General features: G+C 55.3%; 2 long non-coding RNA genes across 2 annotated transcripts; both read right to left on the reverse strand.

Annotated features, from left to right (window-relative positions):
* Nucleotides 1-1,415: 1,415 nt before the first annotated feature.
* On the reverse strand, nt 1,416-3,999 carry LOC118173258. The gene is made up of 2 exons (XR_004754099.1): nt 3,787-3,999; nt 1,416-1,961 (listed from the first exon to the last, which is right to left on the reverse strand). It is a non-coding gene; the product is annotated as an uncharacterized LOC118173258 (long non-coding RNA).
* A 14,562-nt stretch (nt 4,000-18,561) lies between these two features.
* On the reverse strand, nt 18,562-20,543 carry LOC118173044. The gene is made up of 2 exons (XR_004753973.1): nt 19,514-20,543; nt 18,562-19,137 (listed from the first exon to the last, which is right to left on the reverse strand). It is a non-coding gene; the product is annotated as an uncharacterized LOC118173044 (long non-coding RNA).

The following is a 20,543-nucleotide window of genomic DNA, read 5'->3' on the forward strand; positions in this document are numbered from 1 at the left end:
CCCCGTGCTCGCAGCGCTGGTGGGAGCCACAAGCCACAAGCCCAGAGCATCCTGCCCCCGGAACCCCACGGTCCTAAATACCCAAGGGCTAGCGCGAGGCAGGTCTGCACGTTTAATAACCCAGCCCTCCTCACTCAGGCGTGAGGCTGAAGCCACGGCAGGCAGGGCAGGGGAGGCACTCAGAGCCTCTGCCCACGGGGGCTTCTGCTGCCCCCCCTAAATTTTGCCCTGGTGGAGCCCAGGCGTGGGGAGGCGGGGGAAGGCTTGCAACCAGCTTGACCCTGCCCTTCCCGTCCTGCATCTATTGTTAGAAGCATCAAGGAATTTGACCCACTTTGGGAGTTTCTGTTGGTTTTTCGCATTCCATTTGTCCTTTCTGACTAGCGCTTTGCACTCGTGTGTCACAGCGCTGGCTCTGCTCCCTGTGGTGGATGTTCAGATGGCCGTAAAGAGATCCAGCTGCTGTATCCCACTGTGTTCAGAGCTGTTACGTGCAGAGTGGATCCAAGATGCTGCCCACACTGGGTTTTGAGGCATCCTCTCCATGTACCAGCTCTACCTAGCATCCTCCCTCCTCTCCCAGCTTCCTTCCTCCAGCCAGTTTAATTCAGACAATACAGATGTTGAACACTTGCTCCGACCATCACCAAAAACACAAGCTTTGTTAACTGCAACACAATTTTTGCAGAAGCCCAAAACAAGAGCAAAGATTCGGTGAGCAAAACATCCTCAGCACAAGCTCTCTTTCCACCTCCCTGCAGGAATCCATACGGATCTGCCGTAGGGCAGAAGAAAAGTTCATACTCCTTGTCAGGAGCCCGAAAGTGACTTCTGGCTTACCTTCTCTAGCGTTGGTTGGTCACACACGTGGATGTCTCACCATCGTTTCCCCTCTTCTGCCTGTCTCCTGCGCACCTCCGAGGTTTCTCTTTCATACGCCCTCATAACACCTGACTTCTTTCAGCCTTAATACCTGTGTATAATAGCTTAATAGCTCTTATAATAGCTCCAGCCTGTCTCCTGAGAGGCACAGAAATAAACCTGTCTCTCCTCGTTGCAGGGAAGACGTTAACAGATCCATTACGGGTCAGAACGGAGCCGCTGAGATTATCAGCATCCCTCGCTCCTGCTCCTGGGGAGCGCCTTGGCTTCCCCTCTGCAGGATGAGAAGCGCCTGCACCCGAGCGGTGCCTCGTGTAGGAGCTGTGTGACAGCACGCGGGGTGAGCAGCACCGTGCTGGGCCCCAGGTGCGGCACGGGGCTGGGCTGGTAACTGACATTTTATCATTTTCACCTAAAAGCGTTCAACGAACTCTGAAACCCGTCCCAGCTGGCAAACACGCTGCCCTGGGGAGGACAGGAGCTGTCCTGCCGCAGCCCCAGAGCCACCACAGCTCCGACAAGCCCCCCAGTACTTTTGCCTGTCCTGGAAATCTGTCAGCAGCACGCCGTGGCTGACCCCGAATAGCCAGCAGGACAGAGGGAGACCACAGGCAGGCAGGAATGAATTTAAAGCATGCCCAGCAGCAGGCTTTTAATCCCTATCACCAAATCTGCCTGTTCTGCTGCCGTTTCCATCCGGCTCAACAAGTTTGCAGGGCCAGGACTGCCAGCAGTCAGGCTCCTTGGCTTTAAGCTGGAGGCTGACAACTGCAGGATCTCGGGGAGTTGATGTGTCCATCGCATTCGGCTGGGCAGGGCACTTATTTCATTGTCAGGGCTTGGAAACGGAGCGGCACTTCTCGCTGCAGCGTCAGAGGAGAGAAGTCAGGGAACGGTGCGCAGGCGATGCCTTGACTCTCCTTAGCATAAATATCAATTTTCACACTGCGGTCAGGTTCTGTAAGTGTGGGGAATTGGTGTGGCAACAGGATTGTAAAGAGGTCTGCCGGAGATTAATCCCTCCGTAGGCAGTCCCTCGGCGTGCGCCGATTCCTTGCGATCGCTCAGTAATTAAGAGACTAAACCAAACCAAAAGGGACCACAAGGAAAACTGCCCAAAACGTCCACATCTGCAAAACCAAGGTACTCACGGGGAATTGCTACAACAGCATACAGACACAGACCTTACCAGAATGGAAGGTGTATCAGGGTGGGTGACAGAGGTGGTATTACAGACACAGCATGGTAGGGCAGGGCTGAGCCTACCTACGGCAGAGCCTCACACCAGGAGCATGCCCCGGTGATAAATCCAAGTCAGCCGTCTCAGTTCCTGCCCTACATCACCTGGCCTCTTGCTTTTACCCTGTGGCAGGGAACATTCCCTGCCTGAAGGCAGCCCAGGCAGTGCAGGGAGAGCTTGCCTTGCAGGAGGAGTCACCGCTGTCCCCCAGCAGACCTCCAGCTCTCTGTCTGCCCACGGCTGCTCCCGGTCTGGCCCCATGAGCAGGGACCAGAGCACTCCAAAACCTTCCCGTCCCTCCTGCCAGCGAGCTCGGGCAGCTCTGCGAGCACTGGAGCCAGGGCTGGCAGTGCTGGGCAGCAGACAAACACGTAGCTAGGCCAACCACAGGAGCCCAGGCTCAGCACACATCCACAACATTACGTCCCTTTTGCTGACCCCACCGACTGCAGCATTAGCCCCATACCCTTGCTCCCAGCTTAGCGGTACGGCTCGCTGCTCTCTCGAGCACATCCATCGTTAAGGGACGGCTTCATACCCATGTCCCCCAGGGACCAGCCCGGAGGGATGCTGCGGGAAGGGGTTATCCCATCACACAGCACGTTAATCGTATTACGGCGGAAACCTGACACAGTTCCCAAAGTGTGAGCCGCCGAATCCTCCCGGCGCCCGGCGAGCCTCGGAGCCTCGTTGCAGCATGCCAGAGGTTCTTTAATTCATTAATCATATTTGCTTAATAACCCTGTATCTCTCCAGCGGGGGGAACTGCCAGGCTCGCACAGGGTAATTGGGGATGGCTATTCTGGGGAGCAGCTGAGCTGGAAGGACCGGCACCAGCGGCTGGGGTGTGTGGCACAGCTCTGCAGTAACTCCCCCCCCCAGCCCCAGTCCCAAGGCCCTGGGGGGACACAGACCAAGCCCCGCGGGTGTCAGGCACCCTTCTGACAGCGCTCCTCTCCCCGCCTGGCAGCAAGGTTTGTGGCAGAGGATTTATGACGTGCTGGGTCTGCGCTGCCTGGTGATTGACAAGCCCGCGGCCGGCAGCAGCATGTTTATTGCGGGTAATTACTGATGATGTCAAGGAAAAAATTGCAGAGAAGATCCCGCGCGCAGCCTGCTAATTGTACCTGCTCCTCGCGCTAGGAGCTGTGAGAGGTGTAATCCATCAGATGGGCTTTATGCGACTTCGCAGCGGCTGGCTGAAGGCCAGTTTTACTGCTCTAGGAGCCAACGGCAGCAGCGGGGCTGGCAGCAGCAGCCCTGGCTGGCACTGCCCAGCACCAGCCCCACGTCAGCACGCGTGCGGGTGGACGGGGTCAGCTCCAGAGTGTGCTGCTCGCCTCCGCTTGTTCCCTGCCCCTGCAGCATCGGTTGCTCTCGTACTCACTGCATCAAAGCCTCTGAGCCCAGCACTGGCTGGTGGCAGCACTTGGTTCGGAGCTTCCCTTGGATTAGGCTTGTTGAGAAACAGGCGTTTTAAATATCCTGTGATAACAGCCTCAAAAATCTTTAACTGACTAATTTTCCAAAATTCCACTGCTGGCAAAACGTGTATCGACCACCCCGTGGCTCTGCAGCCCCCCAGCACCGCCCGGATCCCAGCCGCAGAGCCACAGCCCCCACGCCCCCCCTGCGGTGTCACCGAGGGGGCGTTTTTTCCTCACCAATGATCAAGGAAAATCAGCTGGCAAATCCCATGGCCGGAGTGTGGGTGAGGCGGTATATTTGATCACCCGTTGTCATCCAGTGCCATCCACCTGAAGCACAGGCTGGGCGCTCCAAGGAAGATGCTGCACCCTTCTGGGGGACTGCCTTCAGGGATGCAGGGAGCATCCCACGGCTGCTGCCTCTTTCTTCCTCTTCCCAGGCAAGGAGCAGCTTCACACCGGCAGCCTTATGGCTGCAGACCAGGCCAGCTTTAAATCAGCCCCAGCTGGGCCAGCTCCTTCTTCCAGAGGGTGCTAAAACCTCACCAGCAGGCTCGCTTCAAGTCCCACTGACTTCCGAGGTGCTGGGTGAGGCCCCACAGACTGACACGATGCAGGATTTACCTGGCGTGCTGCAAGCACCACAAACTACTTGTTAATCTTCATGATGACCGTTCAAGATGGACAAAAATTCACATTAATTTCAAGTTTAGAGATGTAAAAACAAGGGAGGCCCCAGGGATGGGCAAGGACTATGTGCAAGGGGCACAGCTGAGAGCACAACAAACGTCTGCCCCGCTCATCCTCCTCCACTACTGCCATCAGAGCAGCTCATCCCACCCGATGCAACCCCAACACGATGCTGAGGGTGTGCAAGAGGTCTCACACTCCCTGGGTGCACCCACAGAGCCCTGGGTCTGGAAAAAAAGCCGGGACCTGTGGTGGTGACGGGCACACCGACGAGAACCTGGGAAATTAAATTGAAATGCTTTTAAAAAGCAAAGGGAAAGCAGACACCCTCCCAGGACAAGGAGGCTGAAAAGGCTATTGAGAGCAGCTATAAATACAGCCGGGCTGGTTCTGGCGGAGTCATGATATCATTTAATAACATCGCTCGAAGGCTAATTGCAGAGTTTAAAAGCAAACTTAATAAGTAGCAACTATGAAAATGTTAGTTCTTAGGTTACAGGATTATAAGAAAGCAAACTAGTCTATGCTGTATGTTAATGTCTGAATCAATGTATTAGAGCAATAATCTGTGCTTGGTCTCTCTGTATAAACCTGCTCAATATTTCAGCAGCTGCATATTTTTGCCTTGGTTCTCAGAGAGAAAAATACACTCATTTATTTCCCCGAAATAGCATATTATGATGGATGCAACTGCCAAGCTCCAGCTAATGGATGTAACATGATGGAAAACATCATTATTTAGGTGTGGGAAATTGTTCTTTAGGAATCCAGTGTCTGCAGCAAACCTGCACTCCTTGAACCTCAATCCCACAACGCGTTTCAGATGTGGATTTTAAGTGACTGTTTCTAATTAGTGCATCACAGAGCCCTGTCAAAATACCTCCTGGTGAATGGCAACAGCGTGTGCACGGGGTTTTAAATCGCACCTAGAGAGCGGCCGTGGCTCCCCATGGCTTTGGAGGCAGGAGGCCAGCACCACGAAGCAGCGGGGCCAGCCATGCCCAGCGAGCAGTGGGACGCCAGGCACGGTGCCCTGGGGGGCTGCGGGGCGAGCCCAGGGATGCTGCTGGTCCCATGCTGGTTGTCCCCGTGCTCCTCTTACAGCAGAGGTGCTGGGGAGATGAGGCAGAGGCAGCACAGATCAGGTTGGTACGTAGACACCTGCAGAGGCTTCTCCCCAGGGCTGCGCATCGCCTGGGTACCCAAGGGGGTTGGGATGGCAGGCGGCACCGAGAGGCTGCCAGCTGCACGGGGAAATCGTGAGCTCCCCAGTGCCACCTGACGTGGGAGGAGGGCCTTTTGTGCTGTTTCCCACAGGAAAATGAAAAGGAGCAAGCAAGGCACAGTGCTGGGTAGAGCAACCCAAGCAGCCCAGCTGCTGCAGGGAAAAATTCCCTCCTGGTGAGGGATCTCCCTCGCTACCCAGACTGATGGAGTCAGTCCGGTGTAACGCCCGCAGAGAGATGCTCTCTGCTTACGGTGGCTCAGGAACTGGCCTGCACTGAGCTTTCTTTGTCCATTTACTCACAGTTTGGCAGCGACTCTTTGCAAACTCCCCATCACACCACAGCCCAAGTGACACAGGCCAGAGCCCAGCAGCCCCAGTCCAAAGGCAGCCCTCGCACAGCACTCACTCACAGAGGAAACGAGACCCAGCTCCTCGGGCAAGGGCAGCAGTATAAACACTCGCAGCTGGTTCACATCAGCCCCGCAGAGGCGTGTGCTCCAGGTGTCTGATAAATGCTCCTTGCTTCCTATGCAGGGCTCTGCTGTGTGTCAGGGAGGCACTCAGCCTGCCTCTGCAGCCTCTGGCAGGGGCACCCCTGGCGGTTTCGGTGGTGCTAGAATAACTTGCTCTGCTACCCTGGTGCTCGTTTCTGCTCCTGGAGGTGCACGAGGAGCTCCCGTTGAATCCAGCCTGGTTGAGGCTAGGCTTCTGAGTGCTTTGTATCTGCGTCTGCCAGTTTGCAAAGCACCCAAAGGCTGGGTGCTTTGAGGTGCTGTCAAGTCCTTCCTGTGCTCGAGGAGGGAAAATCCAGCTGTAGTTATGTGGGCTGAGCCCTCCTGGTCACATCCAGCCTGGGACTTGATGGCATCAGTGACCACCAGCCCTCTCTCCCCGGGCAGGGGAAGCAGCACGTGCCCGGGCAAGCTGGCTTTTACCAATGCTGCTGGCATTGAAAGGGCACCAGCAACATCATCTCTCATTAGCTGATTGGGAAAACACGATAATCAACCTGCACTAAACCTGCAACGCCGGCAGCCACATGATTGTCACCATCATTTTGGGGCTTTCTTCCTACTGCTCAGCACTGCCCAGAAAATCCCCCTTCACGTGTATCCTCAAGGGCCAGAAAGCAAAAGAAATAAAGCAGCAGAACAATTATTATTTTAGGATCCCAGTTCTTAGCTCACTCTTGCTGCTCCCATCCCTCCTTTGGTCCCCCCTAGCATCCCAAATAAGTCCTGTCTCTCCCCGGCACCCCCAGCAGGCTCCCCCCAGCCCCAGAGCTTTTTGTTCCCAGTGCTGCTGGCATGACAGAGTGCTCATGCAGATGGACACACGGGCGGACTGACACGTTTCCCCCACCCTGGCATTGTTCCTGAAATGCCGTCCCGCCTGCCCGAGCTGCTCAGCAGCTGCCCGGGGGTTTTGTCTGGCTGTTCCGTGGCTCCCGGCCGGGAGCTCATTGTGCATTTCCAGCAGCGCCCGGCTGACCCAGGTGATCGCTCAGCTGCCGCGCGGCCTGGCGCCGGCACAACTTGGACGGGTTTCAGACACCTGGCATCACGCAAGGAGGCAGAGAGACAAAGGAGATCGATACCCTCTGCCCCAAAGGCAAACAAACGGCATCGATTAGCTCCGGCGGCCGCGGAGACGTTGGGAAGCGATGTGGGTTTCGGCGGGTCTCACGGACACTGACTGACCTGCCCCAAACGTGTGCCTGATGTTTGGCCTCCCCGAGCTGCCCGACGTGGGTCTGGGGCTCTGCGGGGAGCAGCCACACTCGGACGGCAGCCCTGAGCCCCCAGGGAGCTGGCAGGGAGCAGTGGGATGAGCGCTGCCCCTGCCAGACAGCTCAGCACCCTGAGCCCTCGCTGCTGCGTGTCCCCAAGATCAGAGGCCAAAGCCTCTGGGAGCAGCTGTGGGGCCAGGAGGACCTGGGGCCCTGCCCGCACTCCTTGGAGGTGAGACGTGTCCGGCAGAAGACACCTTTCTCCAAGGCAGTGTAAATATGAACAGTGCGGGTACAAGGTCTAGAGACAGGGGACAGAAATAAAAGAAATCCATCCCTGTAGCTGCCCAGGCTTCGTTTTGGCTCTGGGACATCCCCTGTGAGAAGCAGCAGGCGGCTGCAGAGATGCCCCCGCAGCTCTTGTGACTGAGGTCCAGGACAGGACTCTGGGTCCTGCCTTCATTGGAACGGATCTAGGGCTGGGGGTCTTCATGCACAAATCCTCCTCCTGGGGTCCAGACCCCCTTCCCTCCCCGTCCTGCTGCCAGGATTTCCTGCATTCCCTGTACTCAGTGCCTGCTCAGGCTCGGCATGGCCCTGCGGACCCCCCCAGCTCCATGCCTCATGTGCCAACACGTTCACTGAGCCAGGCAAAACGGGGCACGGCCTTTGCACAAACACCTGACGTGGGTTAAGTCTCCGTGCTCGCTGGGCAGGCCCTGAAATGGGGCTGGACAGTGGGGTTTGGGAGGAGGAAGGCTGCTGAATGCAGCTCCAAGGGGTCAGGGCCTGTCCTGCCCCCAGCCCTGGGGGCATCTCCTCTCCTCTCCTCCCCGTCCACCCGAACTCGTTTCTTCGGGCTGCCCAGCGTGATACTCAGTCAGCAAGGACACTGATAAAAGGAGAAAGGCTTTTATTTATTATTCAGCCATCTCCAGGGTCTCGGTGCCACAACGCATTACCGTACTTCCCACATCCATTATTTATTCCCTGGTTCAGCACAGGTAAAGCTAAAGCGAAGCTGAAAGGTGTTTGAAGCCCGTACACAAAAGCCTCATCCAGCCCAGCCTCCCCGAGCTAAAATCCCTCCCTGCTCAGAACCTGGACGAAAGAAACCCCACTTTTGCTGAAGTCAGAGTTTTTATAACGAATTTCAAGGGATCTGCTCTCCAATTCTTAGCAAAAGGCTGAAGGAGGGGTGGCCCTGGCTGCAGGCAGCTCCTTCCCGCAGACCAAAGAGGGTCTCCCCCCCCCAGCCCCTGCTGCCCCCTCCCTCTGCCCCCTGCAGTGCTCAGTCCTGGGGAAGCAGCGCGGGAGCAGAGCAGCAGGGAGGATCCTTGGACCCTTGGATTTTGCCTGTTTTCTCCAAAACCTCCTCCCTCAGCCCCCAGCCACCCAGCTGGTTCGGGGAAGGGCAGCCCTCACCACATCAAACACAAATGATTACAGGATCTGAGAGAAAGACAGCAGGCTGGTGGAGTACAACCAGCACTGCAAAATCAAAACATCTTGGATCTAGGTACTTTTTTCTTTCTTTCTCCTCCCCCCCACAACCCCTTTTTTTTTTTTTTGGCATCTGGTGTTTGAAGGGAAGCAAATTTAAGAACTGGAGATATTCCCAAGCCTTTGGTTCACAGCTTGACCACCACCTGCAAAGGGAGTGCTCAAACCTCACCTCCAGCTCGGCACGTCCCAGGCTGACATCGGTGGCACCGGGAGGGAAGCAGGGAGCCATGAGCCCTGCCTGGGGTGTCCGGGGAGGATGGGGACATGGGGACAGCTACGTGGGATGGGGACACACTGCTCTCGCATGCCGTGATGCCGTGGAGCCCCCCGTCCCTGCCCTACTGAGGATGCGCGGCCAGACTGGAGCTCTCCGGAGCAGCCCCTGCCAGGATGGGGGCACAGCCTGGCTGGCTGGCTGGCCATCCTGAGAGGGGATTGAGAAGATCAGCTGAGATTATTCAGGCATGTAAGCGTTTGCTGAAAGCCGGAGCCTGCTGTGAGCTCACTGGCAGTGGAAATGCTCCTTTTTGTCTGCCTGGCTGCAGAGGACACCCAGCATTCACTGATGTGATCTGACTGCCCCACGGACACCTAAAAACTGCTCCTGAGTGCAAACAGTGCTGCCCACGGGGCACTGTGTTACAGGTAATTAGCAGAGCCACTGCTAATAATGCACAGAAGTGACAGAGTGCTTGACCCGCGTCCTCCTGCCCTGTCCTGGCAGTGACAAGTTACCCGGCTCTGGGGAAGGCTGGAGCCCCCAGCTCCCTGTGCCACCTCCACCTCAGCACCGTCCCGTTGCCTCCTTGCTGCAGGGCTGGCATTTTCATTCTGCCTTCCCCTTCCTACCCCAGGCATCCCCTTTGCCCAGAGGCAGCGGGGACACGCGGCCCTCCCTGTGCCCGCTCCTGGGGGCTGGAAGCCTCCCCGAGACAGGGATCTCCTGGCCGTTGAGCGTCGATAACACAATTACCGATTTGTTATGTTAAACACCGCTGTTTAAACAAGAGGTGCCCTTAAGCGTGGTGCTCGGGAGCCCGTGTCAATATTGGCTGGCGAGCAGGGACAGCAGATAAGCTGGCCGCAAGGACAGTGGGTGCCGGCCCTCTCCATCTGCAAGTAGCGCCTGGGACCTCACTCCCAAACCTTTGATCACTCCCCGCAGTTGTCTCATCGCCAGCAAAGGAATGTGGCCCTTTATAAATAGCGCTCGCTTTGATGTAACATCCCCAAACTCGAGGCTAATAAAACGGCCTTGATTCGGCCCAGCACCCAGCGCCCAGTTAGAGCCTATAAATATTGCTCTTCCTCTCCTCAGAGGTAGCGCAGGTCCCGCTGATATCAAAGGGGAGCACGCACATGCTGCGGCGCGGGGAGGATTCATCACGAGCTGCGATCCAGCCGGGCACTTAAGTGATTTGCTGAACCGGAGCATTAAATGGGAAGCAGCGATTTCTTTTAACTGCCTATAAATACCATAACTTCTTCTCGGAGCTGGAGCTATTTTTTAATGACTGGTGCTTAGATACATTGAAGTTTAAAACCCCGTGGAAAAGAAAAAAAAGAAAAAAAAAAGCCCTGCTTCAGCACATGGGTAACACAAAAGCAACATTTCTTGTCCATATGGAGAACATATTGGCTGAACTCAGCTACGGATCGACCTTTATCTTCGTTCAGGAGATGAGACCAATTAAGTCACTGGTGGCAGCGCAGCCAGTGAGTTATCACTCTCCTTCCTCGGGCAGATAAAGGTCAGGCGCGAGCGGGGCTCACTGCGGTACCTGTTGCCCCGAGCTGGCTGCGGATGCCCACGTTCTGCTGCTCCTTGTGTGCCCAGAAGCTAATTCCCGACTAATTGGGGGGTTTGGAGCCCCCCACCTTGAGCAGGGTGCTGGGGAGAGGCTCTTCAGATGGGCACGGAGCCCCTGCTGCCCTGTCCTCCCTCTGGGGACACACGGTTTGATATCCTGAGCCAAAAAACCCTCCCCAAAAACACTGTCCATGCTCCAGTGGAGCAACCAGAGCACAGATTTTGCCCTTTGTACTCAAGTCCCTGCCTTCAGCAGACTCCTCGGGTTATCTTCTTGGGTGTGCGTATATATATGGCTGTGTACGAGTGCCTTTATCCACATACACCCTGTCGCAGTGCACAGCAGGGCTCTGGGCAGAGCAGCCTGAGCCAACCCCCCCGTCCCCCCAGGGGCACGGCTGGGGGCACGCGGTGGCCTTTGGTGGCCTTCGGTGGCCTTCGGGCCATCCGTCAGCGCAGCCAGCATCAGGGCCAGGGCGCAGGGCAGCCGCCTCCCCCGGGGGATGAATTACGGAGCCATAAAGCGCGCTCGGCTCGGCAGGAGGGTTTTATGCTCGCCATCAATCAGGAGACACAAACAGCTCCATTCCCGGCAGAAATCATGGCAGAAACGGGCACACAGGGACTGTTGTTGAGAGGGTCGGGCGGGGGGCAGAGCTGTGCACCCCCCCGTGCACCCATGATTGAGGGATTGCCCCCCTGTCCCAGCAGAAGGAGCCCCAAAGCCTGGCAGCTCCCGGACCAGAGGCTGGTGCTGCTCACACCCATGCACCCCATGCTGCCTGCTCCCAGATTTCACCTCCCGGAGCGAGAACCCAAACCTGCCCCCAAAACCGGGGGGTTTGGGGCTGCTCAGGGGCTGGCAGAGCCTGCCTGGGGCAGGGGTGCTGCGGGGACAGGCTCCCCGGCAGACACTGCTGCCCTGCTCGCCCCTTTGGTCTCCAAACGAGCATCAAGTGGGAAAGGACAAGGGGACATCCCCCGTGTGGAGGCTGTGGAGGCAGGGAGTGGAAGTGTGCACGTACTGAGCTGTGTCAGTGCCTGCCCGAATGCGGCCCTAAACATCTGCCCCAAACACCTGCCTTCCCATCATCTGCAGTTAGCAGGCAGAGCAAAATGTGAGCCAGCACATCCGAATAACCACACCCTGAGCACAGCCAGGGGGAACCTCTCTCACCTGGTACCCGCTCGCTGGTGGATCTGCATTTCCCTAATAATCCTGTGTCACCGGAGGAGTTTCCCTCCCAGACACCGCAGAGCGGCACGCTCCTCTGTCGCTTCCTCGCCCTGCTCTGAAAGTTTTCCTTGCTGTTGTGTGGATGTTTTTCCAAGATAAAAATAGGATTATCTCTCTCCCAGTCGAGCCTGTCTGGGATTATAAATTCAAAGGGTGTGATATAGAGACGTGGAATAAAGGTTTAATGAATCACAAAATTGAATTCTTTATGGGCTGGCGGCATTTTTCTGAATAAAACAACAACTTAATGTCCTACATGTTGTACTTTACGAACTGGGACCTAAACTTATCTTGTACAAAGGAAATTATAGAAGCAATCATGGGAGGTCTTTTATTAGTAGTTCTTCTCTCCCCGGCGCAGAGCAGAATATGAATTGATTGTCGGAGATTTTTTAAGTGCCTGTGATTGAGGAGATGATCTCTGATAAGCTGCTGGAGTAAAATAGGAGCCAACAGCTGCTCCATTTAACATTGGTTAGCCTCCAGTTCTGGTGGCTTGCTGAATGACTGTTTTATATCCCGAACACATCTCCGCATCACGGCGCCGCCTGCGCACACCTCGCGGCCGGGGCTGAGGAGGTGCCGGCTGTGCCTGCGAGGTCCCGGGGGGATGCTGCAAACAGGGACACTCCTTCCCCCCCCGCCAGCGTGGGCACTGTGTGTCACACCACCCCAGCTGTTTCTGACAGGGATGTTTCCCTTCTTAAAGCCGGGGAGAGATCATCATCCATGCTTTAGAAGGGAGAAGAGAAGACAATTTGCTTGCTCTCCGTTGCTTTGTGTCTATCAGGCAATTAAAGCACAGGCCCTCGCAGCTGGCGTGTTTGGAGGGGGCTGCTGGTCCCCAGATGACCCTGCCATTCTTCCCCCGCTAGCAGCATGTTACACCAAGTCACTGCCGGGCCCGTCTCATATCTGGGAGCTGCTCATCGCCATAAACCACACAAATTGCCTTCACTTTAATGCCACCTGCTCCCGGCCGCCTCCGTGGTGCCCACAGGAGGGCACGGCCACTCTGGTGGCCCTGCCGCCCCTCGCCAGGAGGATTTGTGTCCCAAATTCCACCACGAGACGTGCCCCAGACGCCTGCAATGAATCCTGAGCGCAGCTTTACGGCACGGGTCAGGGTGCAGCTGAGGATGTACGAGGGCACTGTGCAAAGGGGAGGAGGACACGGAGCTGCTGATGCCCTCCGTGCCTTTCCTGCCCCTGTGCCAGAGCCTGCAGCCTTTGACACGTGCTGCAGCCCGCTTTGCTGGCTGCCTGCATCTGATGCTACCCTTGGAAGACTCTCAGACGTTCACAGGCTCCATGTTTCAAGCGAGCAGAGCCTTTTCCAAAGGAATCACTTAAAGGCTTACGCAGGAACAAAGCTAAAAGGGCTGCTAATTATTTAGAGTTAGGCACGGCTGAGTTAGCCAAGCAGAGCCATCACCCGTCTCAGCTCCTCACCGTACGGCGGTGAGAGGATGCAGATTTCCTCGGGCTGTACAGCCGGCCAACTCCCAGGCTTAATTTAGCCTCGGAAACCTCGGGTCTCCTAAACAAAGCTCAGCTGTGCACCGCCTGCCCTGTGGGGCAGCCGCCTCAGCACCGACAGAGCCAGGAGCAGGAGCTGACCCCGAGCAGCTCAGATAGGCTTTGAACCACCCCGACCTGCGGGGACACCGATGCGTTGTTCATCGTGGTGGCTTCGAGGGATCGTGTCCTGCTCTCACCCCAGCCTGCTGTGGCTCACAGAGGCAGGGGGAAGAATGTCCCCAGGCAGGGGCTTCCAGCACCTCCAGGAGAGGCAGGAGGTAGGTGTGAGAGAAAGGGGAAACTGAGGCAGCACCTCTGCAGCAGAGCTGAAGCCTGCTGCCATGCAAACGGCTCTTGAGGTGCAGGAGCATCCTTCGGTGTCCCTGGTGATGGGGAATGAACCTGCCCATTGCTGGAAGCTCAGGATGTTGTGGGGGGACGCTGGGTGCTGGGACCCCCTGAGCCGCACACAGCCAGCACCGCACGGCCAGGCGCTTCCCGAGGTCTCCGCAGCGCAGGAACAAACCTCCCAGCATTTGGTTTCAAGATGCAATTCCGCCATAATTGATATCATAAATATTAAACCAAATAAACCCTTCTGCGCCCTGTCACGCTGGGAGAGCTGCCTGGGAGAGGCGCGTGCGGCAGCGCGGGCTGGATTTACGAGCGCTGTAGTTATAGCAACAGGCGCTGCCCTTGTGCGGCACAGCCCCGGCACGGCGGCGACAGAAACCCACTGCCACGGGCTGGGCTGGGCAGGACGCCCCTTGGGCATGGCCCCTTGGATGGGGTAGCACACCTAGGCATGCCCTGGGACCTCCTCACCTACCTTTGTGCCAGGACCCGTGAGCACAGACCCGTAGAAAAGCCGGGCAGCATGCCCGCTCTGCTTGCTCTGTACGTGGGGTCAGCCGGGCACCCGGCATCTTCAGAGGACACTTTGCTGGCTTTCTTCTCTTCGCAACATGCAGCCAGGCTAAAGAGCGGTTCTCCTGCCTGCGACTCAGACACCCTGCTAGGAAATCAATAGCAATTTGGTGATGTTGTGGCACTTGGCTCACTGCATCGCAATGCCCTGGGGAGAGCCGGTCTCCGGAGCAAGCAAAAGCAGTATGAGCAGCACGGGCAGCACACCTCCTCCTGTGCTTGCCCCGGGGGGCAGCAGCCACCCTGCAGCAGGTATCCCATCCGGCACCAAGCGAGGGTGCCTGGGGCATATGCAGCAGGAAAACGGTCAGAGAGCTCGTGAGGCATGGGCTTGGTGCCCACAGACCTGTTTTCTGCTTTCTGCAGCTCCAAGGAAGGTTTGGGTCTCCTCCTGGCTGCTGCCTGCTCATCACGTGCTCCAGAACAGCTACAAGGCGTGAAAGGTAGGTAGCGGTTGACCCTTTTATTTACCTTAGCTTAGCCTACTTACCTACAGAAACACAGAGAAAGAATCACAAAGTTCTGGTCTAGAAACTGGCAGAAGTGACACAGGATCTCGGGATCAGCACCAGATGCCACAGCAACGTGGTCCTGGTCAGAGGCTCGAACGCAGAGCTAGAGAGAAATGAAAGGTGGAGGTGCCGAGCAGCACCAGCTAGTTTAAAACAATCAGGAAACTTAAAATAGATTTGAGCAGCTTTGAACCACAAAAATAAAAGCTGGTGGCATCTTTGTTTAACAAAGAACAGTTGTTCTTCCCTGCATGTTAAGGAGGGCACGGGCATGGCTGGATTTCAGCAGGTTTCAAAGGGCAGCACACACATTATTTTAAAATGATAAATAAAATGTAATAGCCTGACCCCAGGAATACAAGGGTCTGTTTCCAATGCACTCCTGCTTCTTTCATTTTTCTCCATCGGTGCAGACTACAAGCTCCTGCTGCTTCCCACCTGTGTGCACCGTGGTGCTGGAGCTGCTCTGGCTCCCAGCCTGGCCGGGATGCAAACCCCCGTGGGGGCAGGAGGGAAGGACAGGGCTGTGCAGGGGGGGAAGCTCAGGGCTCTGCAGGGCTCTTCCCTGGGCGCTGCCTGCACTGAGAGCAGAATTAAGACCTCCAATCTCTTCCTAATGGAGAGGTTACAAGAGGGCATTTGGGAAGCAATTGAAAGGTCAGTGAGGAGCGGCGGCCAGGAAATGTATGGAGTCTCATTACCTTTTATCTTCCAGGCGCATAAAGTTTGCAGGATCTCTGTTTAGGCTAGAAGGAAGCCTCTGCAAGAATTATACACGCTGCCCGCCTGCTTATCAAGCACGAAAGAGCTGTGCTCCATCAGCCAGCTGTGGGGCTTCGCGGAGATAAAGCTGTCCCCCTGCCCGGCAGCGCTGAGGGATAAATCATCCTGTCCTCGCTCTGCCGTCGCGCCTAACCTCTGCCTGGCCCTGCCAGCTGCACGATTTAGCTGCGGAGCCCGCAGGAGCGAGCGTGGCCGTGCCTGGTTGAAGCGTCCGAGCGCTCTGCCCGCAGCGTGGGCAAGGAGGGAGTGCTCGGTTTACAGAGTGAATCAGCTCCGTTCAGCTGCAAACATTGAGGTCGTGGCTTAAACACACGCCCAGCCCTGCACCAGGAACCGCAGCGCTGGAGCTGGCACCGGCAGGACGCTCACTGCCCCTCTTCCTGCAGCTCCCCGCAGCCCCCCGGGGATCCCATCCCTTCCCCTGGGCTCAGCAGTGGCGGCGAGGAGCGGTGAATTAAGGAGGCTGCAAACGGAGCGGGCTGGGCACGGACAGACAGTGTCTGTGGGATTCGCTGTCGGCCAAAGCCGCCGAGTCATGAAGAGCAGGGATGGACGTAGCCGAAATCTCAGCAGGCTCGTTCTTCTATGTAAGCACCACATACACACCTGGAAAATAAAACTGTGCGTGTGAAAGGGAACAAATTAAAATTCAATTTCATCTATAGCAAAGAGAGGCTACCATCAGTGGGAGGACGTTGGAGATATATCGGTACGAGCGTAATTCCTTGGTGAACTTTTATGGGCCAATTGATAAAAAATATCCTCCTGAGAGCAATGCACATTATTTCCAGAGCTCCAGTGTTTTACTAGCAAGTCAGTGCGGGGATGTGTGATTTACACGGTGAAAACAGAGGGCTACCTAGGCGCGGGCAGTACAAGCACTAGTGCTCCGCGGGGAATTCTGCCCGGGATCGATGCACAACGCCTCTGCTCAGCCTGCAGAGAGGATGATCTAAGACAGGGCTTACGGGGATCTCTGCTGTTAAAGAAGTGGCAGGCGTTTATAAAAGCAATGTTCCCAAGCAGGAACTGCAATGAAAAAAAACAAGATCCACAGCACTGCTGCATCTTTCCTTACTACGGCCTTAAACACCTTCAGCAGAGCGGAGCAATTTCCTCCGGCACTCCATGTGTTCTCCAAAACGAAGATGGAAATCTAGATGAAATGAGTTCATCCGTGCCTTCCCTCCAGATGTGCGGCACCCGGCTGGAGTCTTGCACAGGAGCGAGGCGCTCAGACATCGCTCGCCAAGCGATGCTCAGCCTCGTGCGGAGCGGGGCGCTGGGCTGCCGCCGGTCCCTGCGTGGTGTGGGGACTGTCCTGCAAGGCTCCCAGCACCTGAGCACCCCCAGGCGCTCCCTGGAGAGCAGCAAACTGCCGGTCCCTGCCCCGACGTGGCTGCAGCTCTCACCGAAATCAATCACAGGGCTTCCCCGTGGGACAGGGGACACTGGTTCAGCCCCCCGTAGATCATCAGTCATGATCTGCTGATGGAAAACAGATGGAAGTGGTGCTGTTTGAAGCCAGAATTACGTTTACTGCTCCAGTCTCGGTTAGTTCAGGGAGGTTTCAGCCGAGCAGGCCGTGTCTCTGCCTGTAGCATCACAGAGGTGACGCTCGAGCAGCTCCTCTGCTGCCCCTCAGCTGCGCCTGCTGTGTGCGGGCACCCAGCTCCTCTGCGCTCTCAGGGGACTGCAAATTTAGATTTAAGAAAGCGAACATCGGTGTGGTTTCTGAGTTCTTTGAATTCACCCGTCACGCCTCTGAAGACGAAGGTTCGCTCATTTAATTAGTGTAGTTTACATAGGAAAGAGCACGCAAAACCAAACCTGAAGCAGCACAGGAAATTTACCTTGAACCATGGAAATCGGGTGCTTAAATGATTACATTCTTGCATTTTACTACACCCCTGCTGTTTGCACGGGTCCTCCTGACTCAAGCAAATCACACAGGCCCGAGACTCTGAGGATGCTTTCCTGCATGATTCCCCTTGTCACTCACTGCAGCAGGAGCAGCAGAGATCAAGCTTTTTACCTGCGGCAGAGAGAGGGCTGCAAGTCAGAACCTCTCACCTCCACGATCAGGAGGGAGATTAGTTACTCAGCTCCTCGTGCCACGAGGGCTCAGAGGGAAGGAAATATTTACCGTGCCTCAACATTCACCTGATTTTTTAAAAATTTCTTCCATTTATTTTATTTCTTCACTTTATCTCATATCACAGCTCACCCATCTGTTGGGCATAAATGGATTTTAAAAAGAATTGCAAGACAGTTAAAAATAAAATCCTGCCCTGCTTTTTCTACCAGCCCACTATCGGATATATTTTTCCTCCATCTCAGGGAGTTTCATGACCCACAGGAGGAGTGTGGTGAAGTATCTGCACCGAACATCGTGTACCTGAGCAGTCCCCACAGGGGTCCCCTGGCATGGGGCAAACCCCGGTGGCATCCCACAGAGAGGCTGGAGGATGCAGCCGGCAGGGCCAGGGCTGCCGTGGGAAGCAGGAGTTGATATTAAATGAAAAAACTGCTGACCATAATGACTTCATTATTTTTAGCAGGCACGGTAGTAGTCACTGTGATCGACTTTGCTGCATTTTAGCCTATTCAGCAGTTTTGTCCCTACTCATCTGCCTGTAATTACATGTGTAATTATTTTATTGAAATCTAATGCAACTACAGAATAAATAGAAATCCATCAGCAATACTGAGATCTTCAAAGACAAAACATAGGCCACAGCAGGTGGGATCAGAAGAGGGGACATCCAGGCTGACCCCTCTGTTTGAAACCAACCACCACCACTTTGGCTTGGCCCTGCACCTTCTCCAACCTCAGATTCTTTTATTTAAATGGTAAAAGGAGCTTTGCAGAGTGCCAGAGCAAACCTGAAAATGAGAAAACCCACAGGTGCAACCAGGCACTTGCTGTGCCCTACAGGGAACAGCAGCCAGGGCCTCGGTGGTGGCACCAAATGGCTCTGCACAGGCTGGCACAGCCATGCCTGCACTGTCCTGTGGGATCTGGGGAATTCCTCTGGCTTCTCAAAGTACAGCAAACACACAGAAAAATGTGTTCTAGTCAATAATTTATTATACCGAGATGGCAGCATAATTAAGTTACCGGAGGGCTTTGGGCAAATATCTGGTAGCATAAGGTGCCACGTGCTTTTGGCACAAGCTTTATTTAAACACATTGGATCAATTTGAATCAATCTGACATGTACACACTTCAGGGCATGGCTAGTTTCAAATCAATTAAACTCCTTATGACTTCATGATTAGAAACTTGAGGTTATAAAACATTAATACAAAAATACAGTTTGTAAAGTAAAAAATAAAACCCCAGTGTAATGTTTCATGAAGATCACAGGAATCATTATATAAGCTTCATTAAACAAACAAGGTAAGGGCAATTAGGCTGTAAATTGAGTACAGTAGTTAAAAAAAAGAGAAACTATAATTAGGATGTGATGGCCACTTAAACAAAAATAAGGAAGTACGGCTAACTAGTTGTCTTCTGATTTCAGACAAAAAAGCAATTGATTTCTTCATGAGATGGAGTGTCCCAGCAAAACCTTCAACGATGAAAGCTGTTTGTAGCAAATGGCTCCAGGACAGGCAAGCCAAAGGAATTGATTTTCAGGCCTGGAAAGAGAAGACACAGATTTAAAGCAACAAAATACATGCATATCTCACACAAACAGCGAATAAAAGCCCAGCTGGTATTACGGCCACAGCTCATGCTGTAACGATACGATTCGGCGGAGGACTTGAGCAGGTACCTGGGCACTTTCCTGTGCAGCAAACACAGGCACGGGCTTTCCTGAAAAAGCCCATGCAAGTCCCACTAGCGTGGATGGGACTGAGACAGGCACCTCAGTGCCCAGCTGAAATAAATTAAGCTGGGGTTTGAGAGCATTTCTGGGGGAAGTTCTGCCAACAGATTTTACCTTCTTGTGCGTTAAGCATAAGAACTGCCAAATCCCACAGTGCTCTCCCCTGCTAAGCAGATGTTCATTACAAAAAGTCCCAGGGGAACTAAACCCTTCCATTGCACGTTTTGTGGAAGGAGCATGATGGCTCTGCTTCTTCCTTGGCTTGGTACAGGTGACACTACACAAAAACCGTCCTGCCACAACCAGATGTCTTGGTCAGATCCGAGAGGTCTTTTCAAACGCTGCGGAGGGCCTGTGAGCAGTTCTCCTTCAGAAATGCAAGCAATGATTCTACATGTGCTTGTATCTGGCCTGACCAATAAAAACATATTAACATAATTGTTTCAGTACAAAAAAAAATAAAGCAATAATGATAAACAACAACAAACACAACACCAGGTGCGGCGGATGGGAGAACACCGCGGGCTGTCCCCCGTTACACGTGGGGCACGCTGCCTCCCCGCCGTGCCGGGCTGTGTGCTGGCGGGCAGGGTCCGAAGTCCAGGAGCCAGCAGAAACCCTCGGCCTCAGCAGACTTTGCTCTGGGCCCCGTGCACATAGGCCATGTCCTTTGCTCCTCGTTTTACCAGGGGACACAGAGGCTGTGGGATCCTGGTGCCACCCCACAGCACGCCCTGTGAGCCCCCTCCTGCCCGCTGATGTCCCCGGCCCTGTCCCCTTCCCGAAGAGCCGACCGAGCAGCCGGAGGCTGCCAGGCCTCCTCCAGCCTCCCCAGCGCCGCAGTGAAGCCCCGACAGCTCTGAACACACGGCGTCAAGCCTTAAAACAAAACCCGAATCTGGATCGCTTCAGCCTTGCGTTGCCACTTTGAAATTCTTGGCAACTGGTCCGAAGCCTTTGAAGCTTAATCCCGGCCCTGCCTCCCTCCCGGTTCAAACGCGGCGCGGCCGGGCCGCTTCCATCAGCTGGCCGGCACATTGGGCGGGCGACCCGCGGGACGGCAGCAGGCCTCGTGCTTCTCGCGGGGAGCCTGGAGCTGTTTTCCCCCAGTGTTCTGACCCCACCTGCGGCCACGGGACCCCCCTTCTGCCCCCCTCCAAAGGAATTGGCCCAAAAGGCATTCCTCACCACCGGCACCTGGGAAGCAACGTGCTC

The sequence above is a fragment of the Oxyura jamaicensis genome, chromosome 12, assembly GCF_011077185.1.
Source record: "Oxyura jamaicensis isolate SHBP4307 breed ruddy duck chromosome 12, BPBGC_Ojam_1.0, whole genome shotgun sequence".
NCBI classification, from domain to species: domain Eukaryota; kingdom Metazoa; phylum Chordata; class Aves; order Anseriformes; family Anatidae; genus Oxyura; species Oxyura jamaicensis.